Source organism: Brienomyrus brachyistius, chromosome 9, assembly GCF_023856365.1.
Source record: "Brienomyrus brachyistius isolate T26 chromosome 9, BBRACH_0.4, whole genome shotgun sequence".
In the NCBI taxonomy this organism is placed as follows: Eukaryota; Metazoa; Chordata; class Actinopteri; order Osteoglossiformes; family Mormyridae; genus Brienomyrus; species Brienomyrus brachyistius.
In genome coordinates, this window is record NC_064541.1 from 22,295,320 (window position 1) to 22,316,826 (window position 21,507).

At 51.8% G+C, this 21,507-nt stretch overlaps 32 non-coding genes across 32 annotated transcripts; all 32 read left to right on the forward strand.

Annotated features, from left to right (window-relative positions):
- Positions 1–47: 47 nt before the first annotated feature.
- LOC125749800 (U1 spliceosomal RNA) lies at positions 48–211 on the forward strand. The gene has a single exon (XR_007400093.1). It is a non-coding gene; the product is annotated as a U1 spliceosomal RNA (small nuclear RNA).
- Positions 212–733: 522 nt separating this feature from the next.
- On the forward strand, positions 734–897 carry LOC125749801 (U1 spliceosomal RNA). Its single transcript, XR_007400094.1, has one exon. It is a non-coding gene; the product is annotated as a U1 spliceosomal RNA (small nuclear RNA).
- A 522-nt stretch (positions 898–1,419) lies between these two features.
- LOC125749802 (U1 spliceosomal RNA) lies at positions 1,420–1,583 on the forward strand. The gene has a single exon (XR_007400095.1). It is a non-coding gene; the product is annotated as a U1 spliceosomal RNA (small nuclear RNA).
- A 522-nt stretch (positions 1,584–2,105) lies between these two features.
- LOC125749805 (U1 spliceosomal RNA) lies at positions 2,106–2,269 on the forward strand. Its single transcript, XR_007400097.1, has one exon. It is a non-coding gene; the product is annotated as a U1 spliceosomal RNA (small nuclear RNA).
- Positions 2,270–2,791: 522 nt separating this feature from the next.
- LOC125749806 (U1 spliceosomal RNA) lies at positions 2,792–2,955 on the forward strand. Its single transcript, XR_007400098.1, has one exon. It is a non-coding gene; the product is annotated as a U1 spliceosomal RNA (small nuclear RNA).
- A 522-nt stretch (positions 2,956–3,477) lies between these two features.
- Positions 3,478–3,641, forward strand: LOC125749807 (U1 spliceosomal RNA). Its single transcript, XR_007400099.1, has one exon. It is a non-coding gene; the product is annotated as a U1 spliceosomal RNA (small nuclear RNA).
- Positions 3,642–4,163: 522 nt separating this feature from the next.
- On the forward strand, positions 4,164–4,327 carry LOC125749808 (U1 spliceosomal RNA). The gene has a single exon (XR_007400100.1). It is a non-coding gene; the product is annotated as a U1 spliceosomal RNA (small nuclear RNA).
- A 522-nt stretch (positions 4,328–4,849) lies between these two features.
- Positions 4,850–5,013, forward strand: LOC125749809 (U1 spliceosomal RNA). The gene has a single exon (XR_007400101.1). It is a non-coding gene; the product is annotated as a U1 spliceosomal RNA (small nuclear RNA).
- A 522-nt stretch (positions 5,014–5,535) lies between these two features.
- Positions 5,536–5,699, forward strand: LOC125749810 (U1 spliceosomal RNA). Its single transcript, XR_007400102.1, has one exon. It is a non-coding gene; the product is annotated as a U1 spliceosomal RNA (small nuclear RNA).
- Positions 5,700–6,221: 522 nt separating this feature from the next.
- LOC125749811 (U1 spliceosomal RNA) lies at positions 6,222–6,385 on the forward strand. Its single transcript, XR_007400103.1, has one exon. It is a non-coding gene; the product is annotated as a U1 spliceosomal RNA (small nuclear RNA).
- Positions 6,386–6,907: 522 nt separating this feature from the next.
- LOC125749908 (U1 spliceosomal RNA) lies at positions 6,908–7,071 on the forward strand. The gene has a single exon (XR_007400196.1). It is a non-coding gene; the product is annotated as a U1 spliceosomal RNA (small nuclear RNA).
- Positions 7,072–7,593: 522 nt separating this feature from the next.
- On the forward strand, positions 7,594–7,757 carry LOC125749856 (U1 spliceosomal RNA). Its single transcript, XR_007400146.1, has one exon. It is a non-coding gene; the product is annotated as a U1 spliceosomal RNA (small nuclear RNA).
- A 522-nt stretch (positions 7,758–8,279) lies between these two features.
- On the forward strand, positions 8,280–8,443 carry LOC125749812 (U1 spliceosomal RNA). Its single transcript, XR_007400104.1, has one exon. It is a non-coding gene; the product is annotated as a U1 spliceosomal RNA (small nuclear RNA).
- A 522-nt stretch (positions 8,444–8,965) lies between these two features.
- Positions 8,966–9,129, forward strand: LOC125749813 (U1 spliceosomal RNA). Its single transcript, XR_007400105.1, has one exon. It is a non-coding gene; the product is annotated as a U1 spliceosomal RNA (small nuclear RNA).
- Positions 9,130–9,651: 522 nt separating this feature from the next.
- Positions 9,652–9,815, forward strand: LOC125749814 (U1 spliceosomal RNA). Its single transcript, XR_007400106.1, has one exon. It is a non-coding gene; the product is annotated as a U1 spliceosomal RNA (small nuclear RNA).
- A 522-nt stretch (positions 9,816–10,337) lies between these two features.
- LOC125749816 (U1 spliceosomal RNA) lies at positions 10,338–10,501 on the forward strand. The gene has a single exon (XR_007400108.1). It is a non-coding gene; the product is annotated as a U1 spliceosomal RNA (small nuclear RNA).
- Positions 10,502–11,023: 522 nt separating this feature from the next.
- LOC125749817 (U1 spliceosomal RNA) lies at positions 11,024–11,187 on the forward strand. The gene has a single exon (XR_007400109.1). It is a non-coding gene; the product is annotated as a U1 spliceosomal RNA (small nuclear RNA).
- Positions 11,188–11,709: 522 nt separating this feature from the next.
- On the forward strand, positions 11,710–11,873 carry LOC125749818 (U1 spliceosomal RNA). The gene has a single exon (XR_007400110.1). It is a non-coding gene; the product is annotated as a U1 spliceosomal RNA (small nuclear RNA).
- A 522-nt stretch (positions 11,874–12,395) lies between these two features.
- On the forward strand, positions 12,396–12,559 carry LOC125749819 (U1 spliceosomal RNA). The gene has a single exon (XR_007400111.1). It is a non-coding gene; the product is annotated as a U1 spliceosomal RNA (small nuclear RNA).
- A 522-nt stretch (positions 12,560–13,081) lies between these two features.
- Positions 13,082–13,245, forward strand: LOC125749910 (U1 spliceosomal RNA). The gene has a single exon (XR_007400198.1). It is a non-coding gene; the product is annotated as a U1 spliceosomal RNA (small nuclear RNA).
- A 522-nt stretch (positions 13,246–13,767) lies between these two features.
- On the forward strand, positions 13,768–13,931 carry LOC125749858 (U1 spliceosomal RNA). Its single transcript, XR_007400147.1, has one exon. It is a non-coding gene; the product is annotated as a U1 spliceosomal RNA (small nuclear RNA).
- Positions 13,932–14,453: 522 nt separating this feature from the next.
- LOC125749820 (U1 spliceosomal RNA) lies at positions 14,454–14,617 on the forward strand. Its single transcript, XR_007400112.1, has one exon. It is a non-coding gene; the product is annotated as a U1 spliceosomal RNA (small nuclear RNA).
- Positions 14,618–15,139: 522 nt separating this feature from the next.
- LOC125749870 (U1 spliceosomal RNA) lies at positions 15,140–15,303 on the forward strand. Its single transcript, XR_007400159.1, has one exon. It is a non-coding gene; the product is annotated as a U1 spliceosomal RNA (small nuclear RNA).
- A 522-nt stretch (positions 15,304–15,825) lies between these two features.
- LOC125749888 (U1 spliceosomal RNA) lies at positions 15,826–15,989 on the forward strand. The gene has a single exon (XR_007400176.1). It is a non-coding gene; the product is annotated as a U1 spliceosomal RNA (small nuclear RNA).
- A 522-nt stretch (positions 15,990–16,511) lies between these two features.
- On the forward strand, positions 16,512–16,675 carry LOC125749926 (U1 spliceosomal RNA). The gene has a single exon (XR_007400214.1). It is a non-coding gene; the product is annotated as a U1 spliceosomal RNA (small nuclear RNA).
- Positions 16,676–17,197: 522 nt separating this feature from the next.
- On the forward strand, positions 17,198–17,361 carry LOC125749871 (U1 spliceosomal RNA). Its single transcript, XR_007400160.1, has one exon. It is a non-coding gene; the product is annotated as a U1 spliceosomal RNA (small nuclear RNA).
- Positions 17,362–17,883: 522 nt separating this feature from the next.
- Positions 17,884–18,047, forward strand: LOC125749872 (U1 spliceosomal RNA). The gene has a single exon (XR_007400161.1). It is a non-coding gene; the product is annotated as a U1 spliceosomal RNA (small nuclear RNA).
- A 522-nt stretch (positions 18,048–18,569) lies between these two features.
- On the forward strand, positions 18,570–18,733 carry LOC125749911 (U1 spliceosomal RNA). The gene has a single exon (XR_007400199.1). It is a non-coding gene; the product is annotated as a U1 spliceosomal RNA (small nuclear RNA).
- Positions 18,734–19,255: 522 nt separating this feature from the next.
- On the forward strand, positions 19,256–19,419 carry LOC125749821 (U1 spliceosomal RNA). Its single transcript, XR_007400113.1, has one exon. It is a non-coding gene; the product is annotated as a U1 spliceosomal RNA (small nuclear RNA).
- Positions 19,420–19,941: 522 nt separating this feature from the next.
- LOC125749905 (U1 spliceosomal RNA) lies at positions 19,942–20,105 on the forward strand. Its single transcript, XR_007400193.1, has one exon. It is a non-coding gene; the product is annotated as a U1 spliceosomal RNA (small nuclear RNA).
- A 522-nt stretch (positions 20,106–20,627) lies between these two features.
- Positions 20,628–20,791, forward strand: LOC125749822 (U1 spliceosomal RNA). The gene has a single exon (XR_007400114.1). It is a non-coding gene; the product is annotated as a U1 spliceosomal RNA (small nuclear RNA).
- Positions 20,792–21,313: 522 nt separating this feature from the next.
- Positions 21,314–21,477, forward strand: LOC125749927 (U1 spliceosomal RNA). Its single transcript, XR_007400215.1, has one exon. It is a non-coding gene; the product is annotated as a U1 spliceosomal RNA (small nuclear RNA).
- The last annotated feature ends 30 nt before the right edge of the window (positions 21,478–21,507 follow it).

Here is a 21,507-nt window from a genome sequence, read left to right on the forward strand (position 1 = left end):
TAGGCAGGCGAGTAGCACAACAGGGTCACATGACCCTCATCCAACTCATACTTACCTGGCAGGGGAGATACCATGATCACGAAGGTGGTTCACCCAGGGCGAGGCATAGCCATTGCACTGCGGCTGTGCTGACCCCTGCGAATTCCCCAAATGTGGGAATCTCGACTGCATAATTTCTGGTAGTGGGGGACTGCGTTCGCGCTCTCCCCTGTATTTCAGGTGTTTAACGAAAGAGGAGTTCCGTTGCAAATGCGACGGAAGAGAGTCGCGTCTGACGCAAACTAGCGTGAAAAGAAATGCGCGCAGTCTGTTGCCTGCGCCAAGTGTTTGCGAGTGGTTCCTTAGGTGAACTTCATTCGAGCAAGCCTGCGGTAGGCTGAGCGCCATGTCTGATGAAGCTGCATGCATCTCCAGGTGCCTTTGTTACTGAATGGAATGCGATTGTTGGATGAGCAGGCGACAACATGAAAATGTAAGCGTGCTGAGGCTCACAGATTCATATCAAAGGGTAAACGGTCTCATTCTTCTTTCTTTGAAAAATCATTTGCTGTATTGCGAGCAGACTGCTCCTAGGCCAAGGCTGAGCTACGAGAGCAGTCTTACCTGGCCCAGAGCCATATGCGACAGCGCAGAGGATTATGGGAGTTAATCCGGCCCCACCTTAACTTTCCCACTGCGACTCAGAGTAGGCAGGCGAGTAGCACAACAGGGTCACATGACCCTCATCCAACTCATACTTACCTGGCAGGGGAGATACCATGATCACGAAGGTGGTTCACCCAGGGCGAGGCATAGCCATTGCACTGCGGCTGTGCTGACCCCTGCGAATTCCCCAAATGTGGGAATCTCGACTGCATAATTTCTGGTAGTGGGGGACTGCGTTCGCGCTCTCCCCTGTATTTCAGGTGTTTAACGAAAGAGGAGTTCCGTTGCAAATGCGACGGAAGAGAGTCGCGTCTGACGCAAACTAGCGTGAAAAGAAATGCGCGCAGTCTGTTGCCTGCGCCAAGTGTTTGCGAGTGGTTCCTTAGGTGAACTTCATTCGAGCAAGCCTGCGGTAGGCTGAGCGCCATGTCTGATGAAGCTGCATGCATCTCCAGGTGCCTTTGTTACTGAATGGAATGCGATTGTTGGATGAGCAGGCGACAACATGAAAATGTAAGCGTGCTGAGGCTCACAGATTCATATCAAAGGGTAAACGGTCTCATTCTTCTTTCTTTGAAAAATCATTTGCTGTATTGCGAGCAGACTGCTCCTAGGCCAAGGCTGAGCTACGAGAGCAGTCTTACCTGGCCCAGAGCCATATGCGACAGCGCAGAGGATTATGGGAGTTAATCCGGCCCCACCTTAACTTTCCCACTGCGACTCAGAGTAGGCAGGCGAGTAGCACAACAGGGTCACATGACCCTCATCCAACTCATACTTACCTGGCAGGGGAGATACCATGATCACGAAGGTGGTTCACCCAGGGCGAGGCATAGCCATTGCACTGCGGCTGTGCTGACCCCTGCGAATTCCCCAAATGTGGGAATCTCGACTGCATAATTTCTGGTAGTGGGGGACTGCGTTCGCGCTCTCCCCTGTATTTCAGGTGTTTAACGAAAGAGGAGTTCCGTTGCAAATGCGACGGAAGAGAGTCGCGTCTGACGCAAACTAGCGTGAAAAGAAATGCGCGCAGTCTGTTGCCTGCGCCAAGTGTTTGCGAGTGGTTCCTTAGGTGAACTTCATTCGAGCAAGCCTGCGGTAGGCTGAGCGCCATGTCTGATGAAGCTGCATGCATCTCCAGGTGCCTTTGTTACTGAATGGAATGCGATTGTTGGATGAGCAGGCGACAACATGAAAATGTAAGCGTGCTGAGGCTCACAGATTCATATCAAAGGGTAAACGGTCTCATTCTTCTTTCTTTGAAAAATCATTTGCTGTATTGCGAGCAGACTGCTCCTAGGCCAAGGCTGAGCTACGAGAGCAGTCTTACCTGGCCCAGAGCCATATGCGACAGCGCAGAGGATTATGGGAGTTAATCCGGCCCCACCTTAACTTTCCCACTGCGACTCAGAGTAAGCAGGCGAGTAGCACAACAGGGTCACATGACCCTCATCCAACTCATACTTACCTGGCAGGGGAGATACCATGATCACGAAGGTGGTTCACCCAGGGCGAGGCATAGCCATTGCACTGCGGCTGTGCTGACCCCTGCGAATTCCCCAAATGTGGGAATCTCGACTGCATAATTTCTGGTAGTGGGGGACTGCGTTCGCGCTCTCCCCTGTATTTCAGGTGTTTAACGAAAGAGGAGTTCCGTTGCAAATGCGACGGAAGAGAGTCGCGTCTGACGCAAACTAGCGTGAAAAGAAATGCGCGCAGTCTGTTGCCTGCGCCAAGTGTTTGCGAGTGGTTCCTTAGGTGAACTTCATTCGAGCAAGCCTGCGGTAGGCTGAGCGCCATGTCTGATGAAGCTGCATGCATCTCCAGGTGCCTTTGTTACTGAATGGAATGCGATTGTTGGATGAGCAGGCGACAACATGAAAATGTAAGCGTGCTGAGGCTCACAGATTCATATCAAAGGGTAAACGGTCTCATTCTTCTTTCTTTGAAAAATCATTTGCTGTATTGCGAGCAGACTGCTCCTAGGCCAAGGCTGAGCTACGAGAGCAGTCTTACCTGGCCCAGAGCCATATGCGACAGCGCAGAGGATTATGGGAGTTAATCCGGCCCCACCTTAACTTTCCCACTGCGACTCAGAGTAGGCAGGCGAGTAGCACAACAGGGTCACATGACCCTCATCCAACTCATACTTACCTGGCAGGGGAGATACCATGATCACGAAGGTGGTTCACCCAGGGCGAGGCATAGCCATTGCACTGCGGCTGTGCTGACCCCTGCGAATTCCCCAAATGTGGGAATCTCGACTGCATAATTTCTGGTAGTGGGGGACTGCGTTCGCGCTCTCCCCTGTATTTCAGGTGTTTAACGAAAGAGGAGTTCCGTTGCAAATGCGACGGAAGAGAGTCGCATCTGACGCAAACTAGCGTGAAAAGAAATGCGCGCAGTCTGTTGCCTGCGCCAAGTGTTTGCGAGTGGTTCCTTAGGTGAACTTCATTCGAGCAAGCCTGCGGTAGGCTGAGCGCCATGTCTGATGAAGCTGCATGCATCTCCAGGTGCCTTTGTTACTGAATGGAATGCGATTGTTGGATGAGCAGGCGACAACATGAAAATGTAAGCGTGCTGAGGCTCACAGATTCATATCAAAGGGTAAACGGTCTCATTCTTCTTTCTTTGAAAAATCATTTGCTGTATTGCGAGCAGACTGCTCCTAGGCCAAGGCTGAGCTACGAGAGCAGTCTTACCTGGCCCAGAGCCATATGCGACAGCGCAGAGGATTATGGGAGTTAATCCGGCCCCACCTTAACTTTCCCACTGCGACTCAGAGTAGGCAGGCGAGTAGCACAACAGGGTCACATGACCCTCATCCAACTCATACTTACCTGGCAGGGGAGATACCATGATCACGAAGGTGGTTCACCCAGGGCGAGGCATAGCCATTGCACTGCGGCTGTGCTGACCCCTGCGAATTCCCCAAATGTGGGAATCTCGACTGCATAATTTCTGGTAGTGGGGGACTGCGTTCGCGCTCTCCCCTGTATTTCAGGTGTTTAACGAAAGAGGAGTTCCGTTGCAAATGCGACGGAAGAGAGTCGCATCTGACGCAAACTAGCGTGAAAAGAAATGCGCGCAGTCTGTTGCCTGCGCCAAGTGTTTGCGAGTGGTTCCTTAGGTGAACTTCATTCGAGCAAGCCTGCGGTAGGCTGAGCGCCATGTCTGATGAAGCTGCATGCATCTCCAGGTGCCTTTGTTACTGAATGGAATGCGATTGTTGGATGAGCAGGCGACAACATGAAAATGTAAGCGTGCTGAGGCTCACAGATTCATATCAAAGGGTAAACGGTCTCATTCTTCTTTCTTTGAAAAATCATTTGCTGTATTGCGAGCAGACTGCTCCTAGGCCAAGGCTGAGCTACGAGAGCAGTCTTACCTGGCCCAGAGCCATATGCGACAGCGCAGAGGATTATGGGAGTTAATCCGGCCCCACCTTAACTTTCCCACTGCGACTCAGAGTAGGCAGGCGAGTAGCACAACAGGGTCACATGACCCTCGTCCAACTCATACTTACCTGGCAGGGGAGATACCATGATCACGAAGGTGGTTCACCCAGGGCGAGGCATAGCCATTGCACTGCGGCTGTGCTGACCCCTGCGAATTCCCCAAATGTGGGAATCTCGACTGCATAATTTCTGGTAGTGGGGGACTGCGTTCGCGCTCTCCCCTGTATTTCAGGTGTTTAACGAAAGAGGAGTTCCGTTGCAAATGCGACGGAAGAGAGTCGCATCTGACGCAAACTAGCGTGAAAAGAAATGCGCGCAGTCTGTTGCCTGCGCCAAGTGTTTGCGAGTGGTTCCTTAGGTGAACTTCATTCGAGCAAGCCTGCGGTAGGCTGAGCGCCATGTCTGATGAAGCTGCATGCATCTCCAGGTGCCTTTGTTACTGAATGGAATGCGATTGTTGGATGAGCAGGCGACAACATGAAAATGTAAGCGTGCTGAGGCTCACAGATTCATATCAAAGGGTAAACGGTCTCATTCTTCTTTCTTTGAAAAATCATTTGCTGTATTGCGAGCAGACTGCTCCTAGGCCAAGGCTGAGCTACGAGAGCAGTCTTACCTGGCCCAGAGCCATATGCGACAGCGCAGAGGATTATGGGAGTTAATCCGGCCCCACCTTAACTTTCCCACTGCGACTCAGAGTAGGCAGGCGAGTAGCACAACAGGGTCACATGACCCTCATCCAACTCATACTTACCTGGCAGGGGAGATACCATGATCACGAAGGTGGTTCACCCAGGGCGAGGCATAGCCATTGCACTGCGGCTGTGCTGACCCCTGCGAATTCCCCAAATGTGGGAATCTCGACTGCATAATTTCTGGTAGTGGGGGACTGCGTTCGCGCTCTCCCCTGTATTTCAGGTGTTTAACGAAAGAGGAGTTCCGTTGCAAATGCGACGGAAGAGAGTCGCATCTGACGCAAACTAGCGTGAAAAGAAATGCGCGCAGTCTGTTGCCTGCGCCAAGTGTTTGCGAGTGGTTCCTTAGGTGAACTTCATTCGAGCAAGCCTGCGGTAGGCTGAGCGCCATGTCTGATGAAGCTGCATGCATCTCCAGGTGCCTTTGTTACTGAATGGAATGCGATTGTTGGATGAGCAGGCGACAACATGAAAATGTAAGCGTGCTGAGGCTCACAGATTCATATCAAAGGGTAAACGGTCTCATTCTTCTTTCTTTGAAAAATCATTTGCTGTATTGCGAGCAGACTGCTCCTAGGCCAAGGCTGAGCTACGAGAGCAGTCTTACCTGGCCCAGAGCCATATGCGACAGCGCAGAGGATTATGGGAGTTAATCCGGCCCCACCTTAACTTTCCCACTGCGACTCAGAGTAGGCAGGCGAGTAGCACAACAGGGTCACATGACCCTCATCCAACTCATACTTACCTGGCAGGGGAGATACCATGATCACGAAGGTGGTTCACCCAGGGCGAGGCATAGCCATTGCACTGCGGCTGTGCTGACCCCTGCGAATTCCCCAAATGTGGGAATCTCGACTGCATAATTTCTGGTAGTGGGGGACTGCGTTCGCGCTCTCCCCTGTATTTCAGGTGTTTAACGAAAGAGGAGTTCCGTTGCAAATGCGACGGAAGAGAGTCGCGTCTGACGCAAACTAGCGTGAAAAGAAATGCGCGCAGTCTGTTGCCTGCGCCAAGTGTTTGCGAGTGGTTCCTTAGGTGAACTTCATTCGAGCAAGCCTGCGGTAGGCTGAGCGCCATGTCTGATGAAGCTGCATGCATCTCCAGGTGCCTTTGTTACTGAATGGAATGCGATTGTTGGATGAGCAGGCGACAACATGAAAATGTAAGCGTGCTGAGGCTCACAGATTCATATCAAAGGGTAAACGGTCTCATTCTTCTTTCTTTGAAAAATCATTTGCTGTATTGCGAGCAGACTGCTCCTAGGCCAAGGCTGAGCTACGAGAGCAGTCTTACCTGGCCCAGAGCCATATGCGACAGCGCAGAGGATTATGGGAGTTAATCCGGCCCCACCTTAACTTTCCCACTGCGACTCAGAGTAGGCAGGCGAGTAGCACAACAGGGTCACATGACCCTCGTCCAACTCATACTTACCTGGCAGGGGAGATACCATGATCACGAAGGTGGTTCACCCAGGGCGAGGCATAGCCATTGCACTGCGGCTGTGCTGACCCCTGCGAATTCCCCAAATGTGGGAATCTCGACTGCATAATTTCTGGTAGTGGGGGACTGCGTTCGCGCTCTCCCCTGTATTTCAGGTGTTTAACGAAAGAGGAGTTCTGTTGCAAATGCGACGGAAGAGAGTCGCATCTGACGCAAACTAGCGTGAAAAGAAATGCGCGCAGTCTGTTGCCTGCGCCAAGTGTTTGCGAGTGGTTCCTTAGGTGAACTTCATTCGAGCAAGCCTCTGGTAGGCTGAGCGCCATGTCTGATGAAGCTGCATGCATCTCCAGGTGCCTTTGTTACTGAATGGAATGCGATTGTTGGATGAGCAGGCGACAACATGAAAATGTAAGCGTGCTGAGGCTCACAGATTCATATCAAAGGGTAAACGGTCTCATTCTTCTTTCTTTGAAAAATCATTTGCTGTATTGCGAGCAGACTGCTCCTAGGCCAAGGCTGAGCTACGAGAGCAGTCTTACCTGGCCCAGAGCCATATGCGACAGCGCAGAGGATTATGGGAGTTAATCCGGCCCCACCTTAACTTTCCCACTGCGACTCAGAGTAGGCAGGCGAGTAGCACAACAGGGTCACATGACCCTCATCCAACTCATACTTACCTGGCAGGGGAGATACCATGATCACGAAGGTGGTTCACCCAGGGCGAGGCATAGCCATTGCACTGCGGCTGTGCTGACCCCTGCGAATTCCCCAAATGTGGGAATCTCGACTGCATAATTTCTGGTAGTGGGGGACTGCGTTCGCACTCCCCCCTGTATTTCAGGTGTTTAACGAAAGAGGAGTTCCGTTGCAAATGCGACGGAAGAGAGTCGCATCTGACGCAAACTAGCGTGAAAAGAAATGCGCGCAGTCTGTTGCCTGCGCCAAGTGTTTGCGAGTGGTTCCTTAGGTGAACTTCATTCGAGCAAGCCTGTGGTAGGCTGAGCGCCATGTCTGATGAAGCTGCATGCATCTCCAGGTGCCTTTGTTACTGAATGGAATGCGATTGTTGGATGAGCAGGCGACAACATGAAAATGTAAGCGTGCTGAGGCTCGCAGATTCATATCAAAGGGTAAACGGTCTCATTCTTCTTTCTTTGAAAAATCATTTGCTGTATTGCGAGCAGACTGCTCCTAGGCCAAGGCTGAGCTACGAGAGCAGTCTTACCTGGCCCAGAGCCATATGCGACAGCGCAGAGGATTATGGGAGTTAATCCGGCCCCACCTTAACTTTCCCACTGCGACTCAGAGTAGGCAGGCGAGTAGCACAACAGGGTCACATGACCCTCATCCAACTCATACTTACCTGGCAGGGGAGATACCATGATCACGAAGGTGGTTCACCCAGGGCGAGGCATAGCCATTGCACTGCGGTTGTGCTGACCCCTGCGAACTCCCCAAATGTGGGAATCTCGACTGCATAATTTCTGGTAGTGGGGGACTGCGTTCGCGCTCTCCCCTGTATTTCAGGTGTTTAACGAAAGAGGAGTTCCGCTGCAAATGCGACGGAAGAGAGTTGCATCTGACGCAAACTAGCGTGAAAAGAAATGCGCGCAGTCTGTTGCCTGCGCCAAGTGTTTGCGAGTGGTTCCTTAGGTGAACTTCATTCGAGCAAGCCTGCGGTAGGCTGAGCGCCATGTCTGATGAAGCTGCATGCATCTCCAGGTGCCTTTGTTACTGAATGGAATGCGATTGTTGGATGAGCAGGCGACAACATGAAAATGTAAGCGTGCTGAGGCTCGCAGATTCATATCAAAGGGTAAACGGTCTCATTCTTCTTTCTTTGAAAAATCATTTGCTGTATTGCGAGCAGACTGCTCCTAGGCCAAGGCTGAGCTACGAGAGCAGTCTTACCTGGCCCAGAGCCATATGCGACAGCGCAGAGGATTATGGGAGTTAATCCGGCCCCACCTTAACTTTCCCACTGCGACTCAGAGTAGGCAGGCGAGTAGCACAACAGGGTCACATGACCCTCATCCAACTCATACTTACCTGGCAGGGGAGATACCATGATCACGAAGGTGGTTCACCCAGGGCGAGGCATAGCCATTGCACTGCGGCTGTGCTGACCCCTGCGAATTCCCCAAATGTGGGAATCTCGACTGCATAATTTCTGGTAGTGGGGGACTGCGTTCGCGCTCTCCCCTGTATTTCAGGTGTTTAACGAAAGAGGAGTTCCGTTGCAAATGCGACGGAAGAGAGTCGCATCTGACGCAAACTAGCGTGAAAAGAAATGCGCGCAGTCTGTTGCCTGCGCCAAGTGTTTGCGAGTGGTTCCTTAGGTGAACTTCATTCGAGCAAGCCTGTGGTAGGCTGAGCGCCATGTCTGATGAAGCTGCATGCATCTCCAGGTGCCTTTGTTACTGAATGGAATGCGATTGTTGGATGAGCAGGCGACAACATGAAAATGTAAGCGTGCTGAGGCTCGCAGATTCATATCAAAGGGTAAACGGTCTCATTCTTCTTTCTTTGAAAAATCATTTGCTGTATTGCGAGCAGACTGCTCCTAGGCCAAGGCTGAGCTACGAGAGCAGTCTTACCTGGCCCAGAGCCATATGCGACAGCGCAGAGGATTATGGGAGTTAATCCGGCCCCACCTTAACTTTCCCACTGCGACTCAGAGTAGGCAGGCGAGTAGCACAACAGGGTCACATGACCCTCATCCAACTCATACTTACCTGGCAGGGGAGATACCATGATCACGAAGGTGGTTCACCCAGGGCGAGGCATAGCCATTGCACTGCGGCTGTGCTGACCCCTGCGAATTCCCCAAATGTGGGAATCTCGACTGCATAATTTCTGGTAGTGGGGGACTGCGTTCGCGCTCTCCCCTGTATTTCAGGTGTTTAACGAAAGAGGAGTTCCGTTGCAAATGCGACGGAAGAGAGTCGCATCTGACGCAAACTAGCGTGAAAAGAAATGCGCGCAGTCTGTTGCCTGCGCCAAGTGTTTGCGAGTGGTTCCTTAGGTGAACTTCATTCGAGCAAGCCTGCGGTAGGCTGAGCGCCATGTCTGATGAAGCTGCATGCATCTCCAGGTGCCTTTGTTACTGAATGGAATGCGATTGTTGGATGAGCAGGCGACAACATGAAAATGTAAGCGTGCTGAGGCTCACAGATTCATATCAAAGGGTAAACGGTCTCATTCTTCTTTCTTTGAAAAATCATTTGCTGTATTGCGAGCAGACTGCTCCTAGGCCAAGGCTGAGCTACGAGAGCAGTCTTACCTGGCCCAGAGCCATATGCGACAGCGCAGAGGATTATGGGAGTTAATCCGGCCCCACCTTAACTTTCCCACTGCGACTCAGAGTAGGCAGGCGAGTAGCACAACAGGGTCACATGACCCTCATCCAACTCATACTTACCTGGCAGGGGAGATACCATGATCACGAAGGTGGTTCACCCAGGGCGAGGCATAGCCATTGCACTGCGGCTGTGCTGACCCCTGCGAATTCCCCAAATGTGGGAATCTCGACTGCATAATTTCTGGTAGTGGGGGACTGCGTTCGCGCTCTCCCCTGTATTTCAGGTGTTTAACGAAAGAGGAGTTCCGTTGCAAATGCGACGGAAGAGAGTCGCGTCTGACGCAAACTAGCGTGAAAAGAAATGCGCGCAGTCTGTTGCCTGCGCCAAGTGTTTGCGAGTGGTTCCTTAGGTGAACTTCATTCGAGCAAGCCTGCGGTAGGCTGAGCGCCATGTCTGATGAAGCTGCATGCATCTCCAGGTGCCTTTGTTACTGAATGGAATGCGATTGTTGGATGAGCAGGCGACAACATGAAAATGTAAGCGTGCTGAGGCTCACAGATTCATATCAAAGGGTAAACGGTCTCATTCTTCTTTCTTTGAAAAATCATTTGCTGTATTGCGAGCAGACTGCTCCTAGGCCAAGGCTGAGCTACGAGAGCAGTCTTACCTGGCCCAGAGCCATATGCGACAGCGCAGAGGATTATGGGAGTTAATCCGGCCCCACCTTAACTTTCCCACTGCGACTCAGAGTAGGCAGGCGAGTAGCACAACAGGGTCACATGACCCTCGTCCAACTCATACTTACCTGGCAGGGGAGATACCATGATCACGAAGGTGGTTCACCCAGGGCGAGGCATAGCCATTGCACTGCGGCTGTGCTGACCCCTGCGAATTCCCCAAATGTGGGAATCTCGACTGCATAATTTCTGGTAGTGGGGGACTGCGTTCGCGCTCTCCCCTGTATTTCAGGTGTTTAACGAAAGAGGAGTTCCGTTGCAAATGCGACGGAAGAGAGTCGCGTCTGACGCAAACTAGCGTGAAAAGAAATGCGCGCAGTCTGTTGCCTGCGCCAAGTGTTTGCGAGTGGTTCCTTAGGTGAACTTCATTCGAGCAAGCCTGCGGTAGGCTGAGCGCCATGTCTGATGAAGCTGCATGCATCTCCAGGTGCCTTTGTTACTGAATGGAATGCGATTGTTGGATGAGCAGGCGACAACATGAAAATGTAAGCGTGCTGAGGCTCGCAGATTCATATCAAAGGGTAAACGGTCTCATTCTTCTTTCTTTGAAAAATCATTTGCTGTATTGCGAGCAGACTGCTCCTAGGCCAAGGCTGAGCTACGAGAGCAGTCTTACCTGGCCCAGAGCCATATGCGACAGCGCAGAGGATTATGGGAGTTAATCCGGCCCCACCTTAACTTTCCCACTGCGACTCAGAGTAGGCAGGCGAGTAGCACAACAGGGTCACATGACCCTCATCCAACTCATACTTACCTGGCAGGGGAGATACCATGATCACGAAGGTGGTTCACCCAGGGCGAGGCATAGCCATTGCACTGCGGCTGTGCTGACCCCTGCGAATTCCCCAAATGTGGGAATCTCGACTGCATAATTTCTGGTAGTGGGGGACTGCGTTCGCGCTCTCCCCTGTATTTCAGGTGTTTAACGAAAGAGGAGTTCCGTTGCAAATGCGACGGAAGAGAGTCGCATCTGACGCAAACTAGCGTGAAAAGAAATGCGCGCAGTCTGTTGCCTGCGCTAAGTGTTTGCGAGTGGTTCCTTAGGTGAACTTCATTCGAGCAAGCCTGCGGTAGGCTGAGCGCCATGTCTGATGAAGCTGCATGCATCTCCAGGTGCCTTTGTTACTGAATGGAATGCGATTGTTGGATGAGCAGGCGACAACATGAAAATGTAAGCGTGCTGAGGCTCACAGATTCATATCAAAGGGTAAACGGTCTCATTCTTCTTTCTTTGAAAAATCATTTGCTGTATTGCGAGCAGACTGCTCCTAGGCCAAGGCTGAGCTACGAGAGCAGTCTTACCTGGCCCAGAGCCATATGCGACAGCGCAGAGGATTATGGGAGTTAATCCGGCCCCACCTTAACTTTCCCACTGCGACTCAGAGTAGGCAGGCGAGTAGCACAACAGGGTCACATGACCCTCATCCAACTCATACTTACCTGGCAGGGGAGATACCATGATCACGAAGGTGGTTCACCCAGGGCGAGGCATAGCCATTGCACTGCGGCTGTGCTGACCCCTGCGAATTCCCCAAATGTGGGAATCTCGACTGCATAATTTCTGGTAGTGGGGGACTGCGTTCGCGCTCTCCCCTGTATTTCAGGTGTTTAACGAAAGAGGAGTTCCGTTGCAAATGCGACGGAAGAGAGTCGCGTCTGACGCAAACTAGCGTGAAAAGAAATGCGCGCAGTCTGTTGCCTGCGCCAAGTGTTTGCGAGTGGTTCCTTAGGTGAACTTCATTCGAGCAAGCCTGCGGTAGGCTGAGCGCCATGTCTGATGAAGCTGCATGCATCTCCAGGTGCCTTTGTTACTGAATGGAATGCGATTGTTGGATGAGCAGGCGACAACATGAAAATGTAAGCGTGCTGAGGCTCACAGATTCATATCAAAGGGTAAACGGTCTCATTCTTCTTTCTTTGAAAAATCATTTGCTGTATTGCGAGCAGACTGCTCCTAGGCCAAGGCTGAGCTACGAGAGCAGTCTTACCTGGCCCAGAGCCATATGCGACAGCGCAGAGGATTATGGGAGTTAATCCGGCCCCACCTTAACTTTCCCACTGCGACTCAGAGTAGGCAGGCGAGTAGCACAACAGGGTCACATGACCCTCGTCCAACTCATACTTACCTGGCAGGGGAGATACCATGATCACGAAGGTGGTTCACCCAGGGCGAGGCATAGCCATTGCACTGCGGCTGTGCTGACCCCTGCGAATTCCCCAAATGTGGGAATCTCGACTGCATAATTTCTGGTAGTGGGGGACTGCGTTCGCGCTCTCCCCTGTATTTCAGGTGTTTAACGAAAGAGGAGTTCTGTTGCAAATGCGACGGAAGAGAGTCGCATCTGACGCAAACTAGCGTGAAAAGAAATGCGCGCAGTCTGTTGCCTGCGCCAAGTGTTTGCGAGTGGTTCCTTAGGTGAACTTCATTCGAGCAAGCCTGCGGTAGGCTGAGCGCCATGTCTGATGAAGCTGCATGCATCTCCAGGTGCCTTTGTTACTGAATGGAATGCGATTGTTGGATGAGCAGGCGACAACATGAAAATGTAAGCGTGCTGAGGCTCACAGATTCATATCAAAGGGTAAACGGTCTCATTCTTCTTTCTTTGAAAAATCATTTGCTGTATTGCGAGCAGACTGCTCCTAGGCCAAGGCTGAGCTACGAGAGCAGTCTTACCTGGCCCAGAGCCATATGCGACAGCGCAGAGGATTATGGGAGTTAATCCGGCCCCACCTTAACTTTCCCACTGCGACTCAGAGTAGGCAGGCGAGTAGCACAACAGGGTCACATGACCCTCATCCAACTCATACTTACCTGGCAGGGGAGATACCATGATCACGAAGGTGGTTCACCCAGGGCGAGGCATAGCCATTGCACTGCGGCTGTGCTGACCCCTGCGAATTCCCCAAATGTGGGAATCTCGACTGCATAATTTCTGGTAGTGGGGGACTGCGTTCGCACTCTCCCCTGTATTTCAGGTGTTTAACGAAAGAGGAGTTCCGTTGCAAATGCGACGGAAGAGAGTCGCATCTGACGCAAACTAGCGTGAAAAGAAATGCGCGCAGTCTGTTGCCTGCGCCAAGTGTTTGCGAGTGGTTCCTTAGGTGAACTTCATTCGAGCAAGCCTGTGGTAGGCTGAGCGCCATGTCTGATGAAGCTGCATGCATCTCCAGGTGCCTTTGTTACTGAATGGAATGCGATTGTTGGATGAGCAGGCGACAACATGAAAATGTAAGCGTGCTGAGGCTCGCAGATTCATATCAAAGGGTAAACGGTCTCATTCTTCTTTCTTTGAAAAATCATTTGCTGTATTGCGAGCAGACTGCTCCTAGGCCAAGGCTGAGCTACGAGAGCAGTCTTACCTGGCCCAGAGCCATATGCGACAGCGCAGAGGATTATGGGAGTTAATCCGGCCCCACCTTAACTTTCCCACTGCGACTCAGAGTAGGCAGGCGAGTAGCACAACAGGGTCACATGACCCTCATCCAACTCATACTTACCTGGCAGGGGAGATACCATGATCACGAAGGTGGTTCACCCAGGGCGAGGCATAGCCATTGCACTGCGGTTGTGCTGACCCCTGCGAACTCCCCAAATGTGGGAATCTCGACTGCATAATTTCTGGTAGTGGGGGACTGCGTTCGCGCTCTCCCCTGTATTTCAGGTGTTTAACGAAAGAGGAGTTCCGCTGCAAATGCGACGGAAGAGAGTTGCATCTGACGCAAACTAGCGTGAAAAGAAATGCGCGCAGTCTGTTGCCTGCGCCAAGTGTTTGCGAGTGGTTCCTTAGGTGAACTTCATTCGAGCAAGCCTGCGGTAGGCTGAGCGCCATGTCTGATGAAGCTGCATGCATCTCCAGGTGCCTTTGTTACTGAATGGAATGCGATTGTTGGATGAGCAGGCGACAACATGAAAATGTAAGCGTGCTGAGGCTCGCAGATTCATATCAAAGGGTAAACGGTCTCATTCTTCTTTCTTTGAAAAATCATTTGCTGTATTGCGAGCAGACTGCTCCTAGGCCAAGGCTGAGCTACGAGAGCAGTCTTACCTGGCCCAGAGCCATATGCGACAGCGCAGAGGATTATGGGAGTTAATCCGGCCCCACCTTAACTTTCCCACTGCGACTCAGAGTAGGCAGGCGAGTAGCACAACAGGGTCACATGACCCTCATCCAACTCATACTTACCTGGCAGGGGAGATACCATGATCACGAAGGTGGTTCACCCAGGGCGAGGCATAGCCATTGCACTGCGGCTGTGCTGACCCCTGCGAATTCCCCAAATGTGGGAATCTCGACTGCATAATTTCTGGTAGTGGGGGACTGCGTTCGCGCTCTCCCCTGTATTTCAGGTGTTTAACGAAAGAGGAGTTCCGTTGCAAATGCGACGGAAGAGAGTCGCATCTGACGCAAACTAGCGTGAAAAGAAATGCGCGCAGTCTGTTGCCTGCGCCAAGTGTTTGCGAGTGGTTCCTTAGGTGAACTTCATTCGAGCAAGCCTGTGGTAGGCTGAGCGCCATGTCTGATGAAGCTGCATGCATCTCCAGGTGCCTTTGTTACTGAATGGAATGCGATTGTTGGATGAGCAGGCGACAACATGAAAATGTAAGCGTGCTGAGGCTCGCAGATTCATATCAAAGGGTAAACGGTCTCATTCTTCTTTCTTTGAAAAATCATTTGCTGTATTGCGAGCAGACTGCTCCTAGGCCAAGGCTGAGCTACGAGAGCAGTCTTACCTGGCCCAGAGCCATATGCGACAGCGCAGAGGATTATGGGAGTTAATCCGGCCCCACCTTAACTTTCCCACTGCGACTCAGAGTAGGCAGGCGTGTAGCACAACAGGGTCTCATGACCCTCATCCAACTCATACTTACCTGGCAGGGGAGATACCATGATCACGAAGGTGGTTCACCCAGGGCGAGGCATAGCCATTGCACTGCGGCTGTGCTGACCCCTGCGAACTCCCCAAATGTGGGAATCTCGACTGCATAATTTCTGGTAGTGGGGGACTGCGTTCGCGCTCTCCCCTGTATTTCAGGTGTTTAACGAAAGAGGAGTTCAGCTGCAAATGCGACGGAAGAGAGTTGCATCTGACGCAAACTAGCGTGAAAAGAAATGCGCGCAGTCTGTTGCCTGCGCCAAGTGTTTGCGAGTGGTTCCTTAGGTGAACTTCATTCGAGCAAGCCTGCGGTAGGCTGAGCGCCATGTCTGATGAAGCTGCATGCATCTCCAGGTGCCTTTGTTACTGAATGGAATGCGATTGTTGGATGAGCAGGCGACAACATGAAAATGTAAGCGTGCTGAGGCTCGCAGATTCATATCAAAGGGTAAACGGTCTCATTCTTCTTTCTTTGAAAAATCATTTGCTGTATTGCGAGCAGACTGCTCCTAGGCCAAGGCTGAGCTACGAGAGCAGTCTTACCTGGCCCAGAGCCATATGCGACAGCGCAGAGGATTATGGGAGTTAATCCGGCCCCACCTTAACTTTCCCACTGCGACTCAGAGTAGGCAGGCGAGTAGCACAACAGGGTCACATGACCCTCATCCAACTCATACTTACCTGGCAGGGGAGATACCATGATCACGAAGGTGGTTCACCCAGGGCGAGGCATAGCTATTGCACTGCGGCTGTGCTGACCCCTGCGAATTCCCCAAATGTGGGAATCTCGACTGCATAATTTCTGGTAGTGGGGGACTGCGTTCGCGCTCTCCCCTCTATTTCAGGTATTTAACGAAAGAGGAGTTCCGTTGCAAATGCGACGGAAGAGAGTCGCATCTGACACAAACTAGCGTGAAAAGAAATGCGCGCAGTCTGTTGCCTGCGCCAAGTGTTTGCGAGTGGTTCCTTAGGTGAACTTCATTCGAGCAAGCCTGCGGTAGGCTGAGCGCCATGTCTGATGAAGCTGCATGCATCTCCAGGTGCCTTTGTTACTGAATGGAATGCGATTGTTGGATGAGCAGGCGACAACATGAAAATGTAAGCGTGCTGAGGCTCGCAGATTCATATCAAAGGGTAAACGGTCTCATTCTTCTTTCTTTGAAAAATCATTTGCTGTATTGCGAGCAGACTGCTCCTAGGCCAAGGCTGAGCTACGAGAGCAGTCTTACCTGGCCCAGAGCCATATGCGACAGCGCAGAGGATTATGGGAGTTAATCCGGCCCCACCTTAACTTTCCCACTGCGACTCAGAGTAGGCAGGCGAGTAGCACAACAGGGTCACATGACCCTCATCCAACTCATACTTACCTGGCAGGGGAGATACCATGATCACGAAGGTGGTTCATCCAGGGCGAGGCATAGCCATTGCACTGCGGCTGTGCTGACCCCTGCGAATTCCCCAAATGTGGGAATCTCGACTGCCTAATTTCTGGTAGTGGGGGACTGCGTTCGCGCTCTCCCCTGTATTTCAGGTGTTTAACGAAAGAGGAGTTCCGCTGCAAATGCGACGGAAGAGAGTCGCATCTGACGCAAACTAGCGTGAAAAGAAATGCGCGCAGTCTGTTGCCTGCGCCAAGTGTTTGCGAGTGGTTCCTTAGGTGAACTTCACTCGAGCAAGCCTGCGCTAGGCTGAGCGCCATGTCTGATGAAGCTGCATGCATCTCCAGGTGCCTTTGTTACTGAATGGAATGCGATTGTTGGATGAGCAGGCGACAACATGAAAATGTAAGCGTGCTGAGGCTCGCAGATTCATATCAAAGGGTAAACGGTCTCATTCTTCTTTCTTTGAAAAATCATTTGCTGTATTGCGAGCAGACTGCTCCTAGGCCAAGGCTGAGCTACGAGAGCAGTCTTACCTGGCCCAGAGCCATATGCGACAGCGCAGAGGATTATGGGAGTTAATCCGGCCCCACCTTAACTTTCCCACTGCGACTCAGAGTAGGCAGGCGAGTAGCACAACAGGGTCACATGACCCTCATCCACCTCATACTTACCTGGCAGGGGAGATACCATGATCACGAAGGTGGTTCACCCAGGGCGAGGCATAGCCATTGCACTGCGGCTGTGCTGACCCCTGCGAACTCCCCAAATGTGGGAATCTCGACTGCATAATTTCTGGTAGTGGGGGACTGCGTTCGCGCTCTCCCCTGTATTTCAGGTATTTAACGAAAGAGGAGTTCCGTTGCAAATGCGACGGAAGAGAGTCGCATCTGACGCAAACTAGCGTGAAAAGAAATGCGCGCAGTCTGTTGCCTGCGCCAAGTGTTTGCGAGTGGTTCCTTAGGTGAACTTCATTCGAGCAAGCCTGCGGTAGGCTGAGCGCCATGTCTGACGAAGCTGCATGCATCTCCAGGTGCCTTTGTTACTGAATGGAATGCGATTGTTGGATGAGCAGGCGACAACATGAAAATGTAAGCGTGCTGAGGCTCGCAGATTCATATCAAAGGGTAAACGGTCTCATTCTTCTTTCTTTGAAAAATCATTTGCTGTATTGCGAGCAGACTGCTCCTAGGCCAAGGCTGAGCTACGAGAGCAGTCTTACCTGGCCCAGAGCCATATGCGACAGCGCAGAGGATTATGGGAGTTAATCCGGCCCCACCTTAACTTTCCCACTGCGACTCAGAGTAGGCAGGCGAGTAGCACAACAGGGTCACATGACCCTCATCCACCTCATACTTACCTGGCAGGGGAGATACCATGATCACGAAGGTGGTTCACCCAGGGCGAGGCATAGCCATTGCACTGCGGCTGTGCTGACCCCTGCGAACTCCCCAAATGTGGGAATCTCGACTGCATAATTTCTGGTAGTGGGGGACTGCGTTCGCGCTCTCCCCTGTATTTCAGGTATTTAACGAAAGAGGAGTTCCGTTGCAAATGCGACGGAAGAGAGTCGCATCTGACGCAAACTAGCGTGAAAAGAAATGCGCGCAGTCTGTTGCCTGCGCCAAGTGTTTGCGAGTGGTTCCTTAGGTGAACTTCATTCGAGCAAGCCTGCGGTAGGCTGAGCGCCATGTCTGACGAAGCTGCATGCATCTCCAGGTGCCTTTGTTACTGAATGGAATGCGATTGTTGGATGAGCAGGCGACAACATGAAAATGTAAGCGTGCTGAGGCTCGCAGATTCATATCAAAGGGTAAACGGTCTCATTCTTCTTTCTTTGAAAAATCATTTGCTGTATTGCGAGCAGACTGCTCCTAGGCCAAGGCTGAGCTACGAGAGCAGTCTTACCTGGCCCAGAGCCATATGCGACAGCGCAGAGGATTATGGGAGTTAATCCGGCCCCACCTTAACTTTCCCACTGCGACTCAGAGTAGGCAGGCGAGTAGCACAACAGGGTCACATGACCCTCATCCAACTCATACTTACCTGGCAGGGGAGATACCATGATCACGAAGGTGGTTCACCCAGGGCGAGGCATAGCCATTGCACTGCGGCTGTGCTGACCCCTGCAAATTCCCCAAATGTGGGAATCTCGACTGCATAATTTCTGGTAGTGGGGGACTGCGTTCGCGCTCTCCCCTGTATTTCAGGTATTTAACGAAAGAGGAGTTCCGTTGCAAATGCGACGGAAGAGAGTCGCATCTGACGCAATCTAGCGTGAAAAGAAATGCGCGCAGTCTGTTGCCTGCGCCAAGTGTTTGCGAGTGGTTCCTTAGGTGAACTTCATTCGAGCAAGCCTGCGGTAGGCTGAGCGCCATGTCTGATGAAGCTGCATGCATCTCCAGGTGCCTTTGTTACTGAATGGAATGCGATTGTTGGATGAGCAGGCGACAACATGAAAATGTAAGCGTGCTGAGGCTCGCAGATTCATATCAAAGGGTAAACGGTCTCATTCTTCTTTCTTTGAAAAATCATTTGCTGTATTGCGAGCAGACTGCTCCTAGGCCAAGGCTGAGCTACGAGAGCAGTCTTACCTGGCCCAGAGCCATATGCGACAGCGCAGAGGATTATGGGAGTTAATCCGGCCCCACCTTAACTTTCCCACTGCGACTCAGAGTAGGCAGGCGAGTAGCACAACAGGGTCACATGACCCTCATCCAACTCATACTTACCTGGCAGGGGAGATACCATGATCACGAAGGTGGTTCACCCAGGGCGAGGCATAGCCATTGCACTGCGGCTGTGCTGACCCCTGCGAATTCCCCAAATGTGGGAATCTCGACTGCATAATTTCTGGTAGTGGGGGACTGCGTTCGCGCTCTCCCCTGTATTTCAGGTATTTAACGAAAGAGGAGTTCCGTTGCAAATGCGACGGAAGAGAGTCGCATCTGACGCAAACTAGCGTGAAAAGAAATGCGCGCAGTCTGTTGCCTGCGCCAAGTGTTTGCGAGTGGTTCCTTAGGTGAACTTCACTCGAGCAAGCCTGCGGTAGGCTGAGCGCCATGTCTGATGAAGCTGCATGCATCTCCAGGTGCCTTTGTTACTGAATGGAATGCGATTGTTGGATGAGCAGGCGACAACATGAAAATGTAAGCGTGCTGAGGCTCACAGATTCATATCAAAGGGTAAACGGTCTCATTCTTCTTTCTTTGAAAAATCATTTGCTGTATTGCGAGCAGACTGCTCCTAGGCCAAGGCTGAGCTACGAGAGCAGTCTTACCTGGCCCAGAGCCATATGCGACAGCGCAGAGGATTATGGGAGTTAATCCGGCCCCACCTTAACTTTCCCACTGCGACTCAGAGTAGGCAGGCGAGTAGCACAACAGGGTCACATGACCCTCATCCAACTCATACTTACCTGGCAGGGGAGATACCATGATCACGAAGGTGGTTCACCCAGGGCGAGACATAGCCGTTGCACTGCGGCTGTGCTGACCCCTGCGAATTCCCCAAATGTGGGAATCTCGACTGCATAATTTCTGGTAGTGGGGGACTGCGTTCGCGCTCTCCCCTGTATTTCAGGTGTTTAACGAAAGAGGAGTTCCGTTGCAAATGTGACGGAAGAGAGTCGCATCTGACGCAAACTAGCGTGAAAAGAAATGCGCGCAGTCTGTTGCCTGCGCCAAGTGTTTGCGAGTGGTTCCTTAGATGAACTTCATTCGAGCAAGCCTGCGGTAGGCTGAGCGCCATGTCTGATGAAGCTGCATGCATCTCCAGGTGCCTTTGTTACTGAATGGAATGCGATTGTTGGATGAGCAGGCGACAACATGAAAATGTAAGCGTGCTGAGGCTCACAGATTCATATCAAAGGGTAAACGGTCTCATTCTTCTTTCTTTGAAAAATCATTTGCTGTATTGCGAGCAGACTGCTCCTAGGCCAAGGCTGAGCTACGAGAGCAGTCTTACCTGGCCCAGAGCCATATGCGACAGCGCCGAGGATTATGGGAGTTAATCCGGCCCCACCTTAACTTTCCCACTGCGACTCAGAGTAGGCAGGCGAGTAGCACAACAGGGTCACATGACCCTCATCCAACTCATACTTACCTGGCAGGGGAGATACCATGATCACGAAGGTGGTTCACCCAGGGCGAGGCATAGCCATTGCACTGCGGCTGTGCTGACCCCTGCGAATTCCCCAAATGTGGGAATCTCGACTGCATAATTTCTGGTAGTGGGGGACTGCGTTCGCGCTCTCCCCTGTATTCCAGGTATTTAACGAAAGAGGAGTTCCGTTGCAAATGCGACGGAAGAGAGTCGCATCTGATGCAAACTAGCGTGAAAAGAAATGCGCGCAGTCTGTTGCCTGCGCCAAGTGTTTGCGAGTGGTTCCTTAGGTGAACTTCATTCGAGCAAGCCTGCGGTAGGCTGAGCGCCATGTCTGATGAAGCTGCATGCATCTCCAGGTGCCTTTGTTACTGAATGGAATGCGATTGTTGGATGAGCAGGCGACAACATGAAAATGTAAGCGTGCTGAGGCTCACAGATTCATATCAAAGGGTAAACGGTCTCATTCTTCTTTCTTTGAAAAATCATTTGCTGTATTGCGAGCAGACTGCTCCTAGGCCAAGGCTGAGCTACGAGAGCAGTCTTACCTGGCCCAGAGCCATATGCGACAGCGCAGAGGATTATGGGAGTTAATCCGGCCCCACCTTAACTTTCCCACTGCGACTCAGAGTAGGCAGGCGAGTAGCACAACAGGGTCACATGACCCTCATCCAACTCATACTTACCTGGCAGGGGAGATACCATGATCACGAAGGTGGTTCACCCAGGGCGAGGCATAGCCATTGCACTGCGGCTGTGCTGACCCCTGCGAACTCCCCAAATGTGGGAATCTTGACTGCATAATTTCTGGTAGTGGGGGACTGCGTTCGCGCTCTCCCCTGTATTTCAGGTGTTTAACGAAAGAGGAGTTC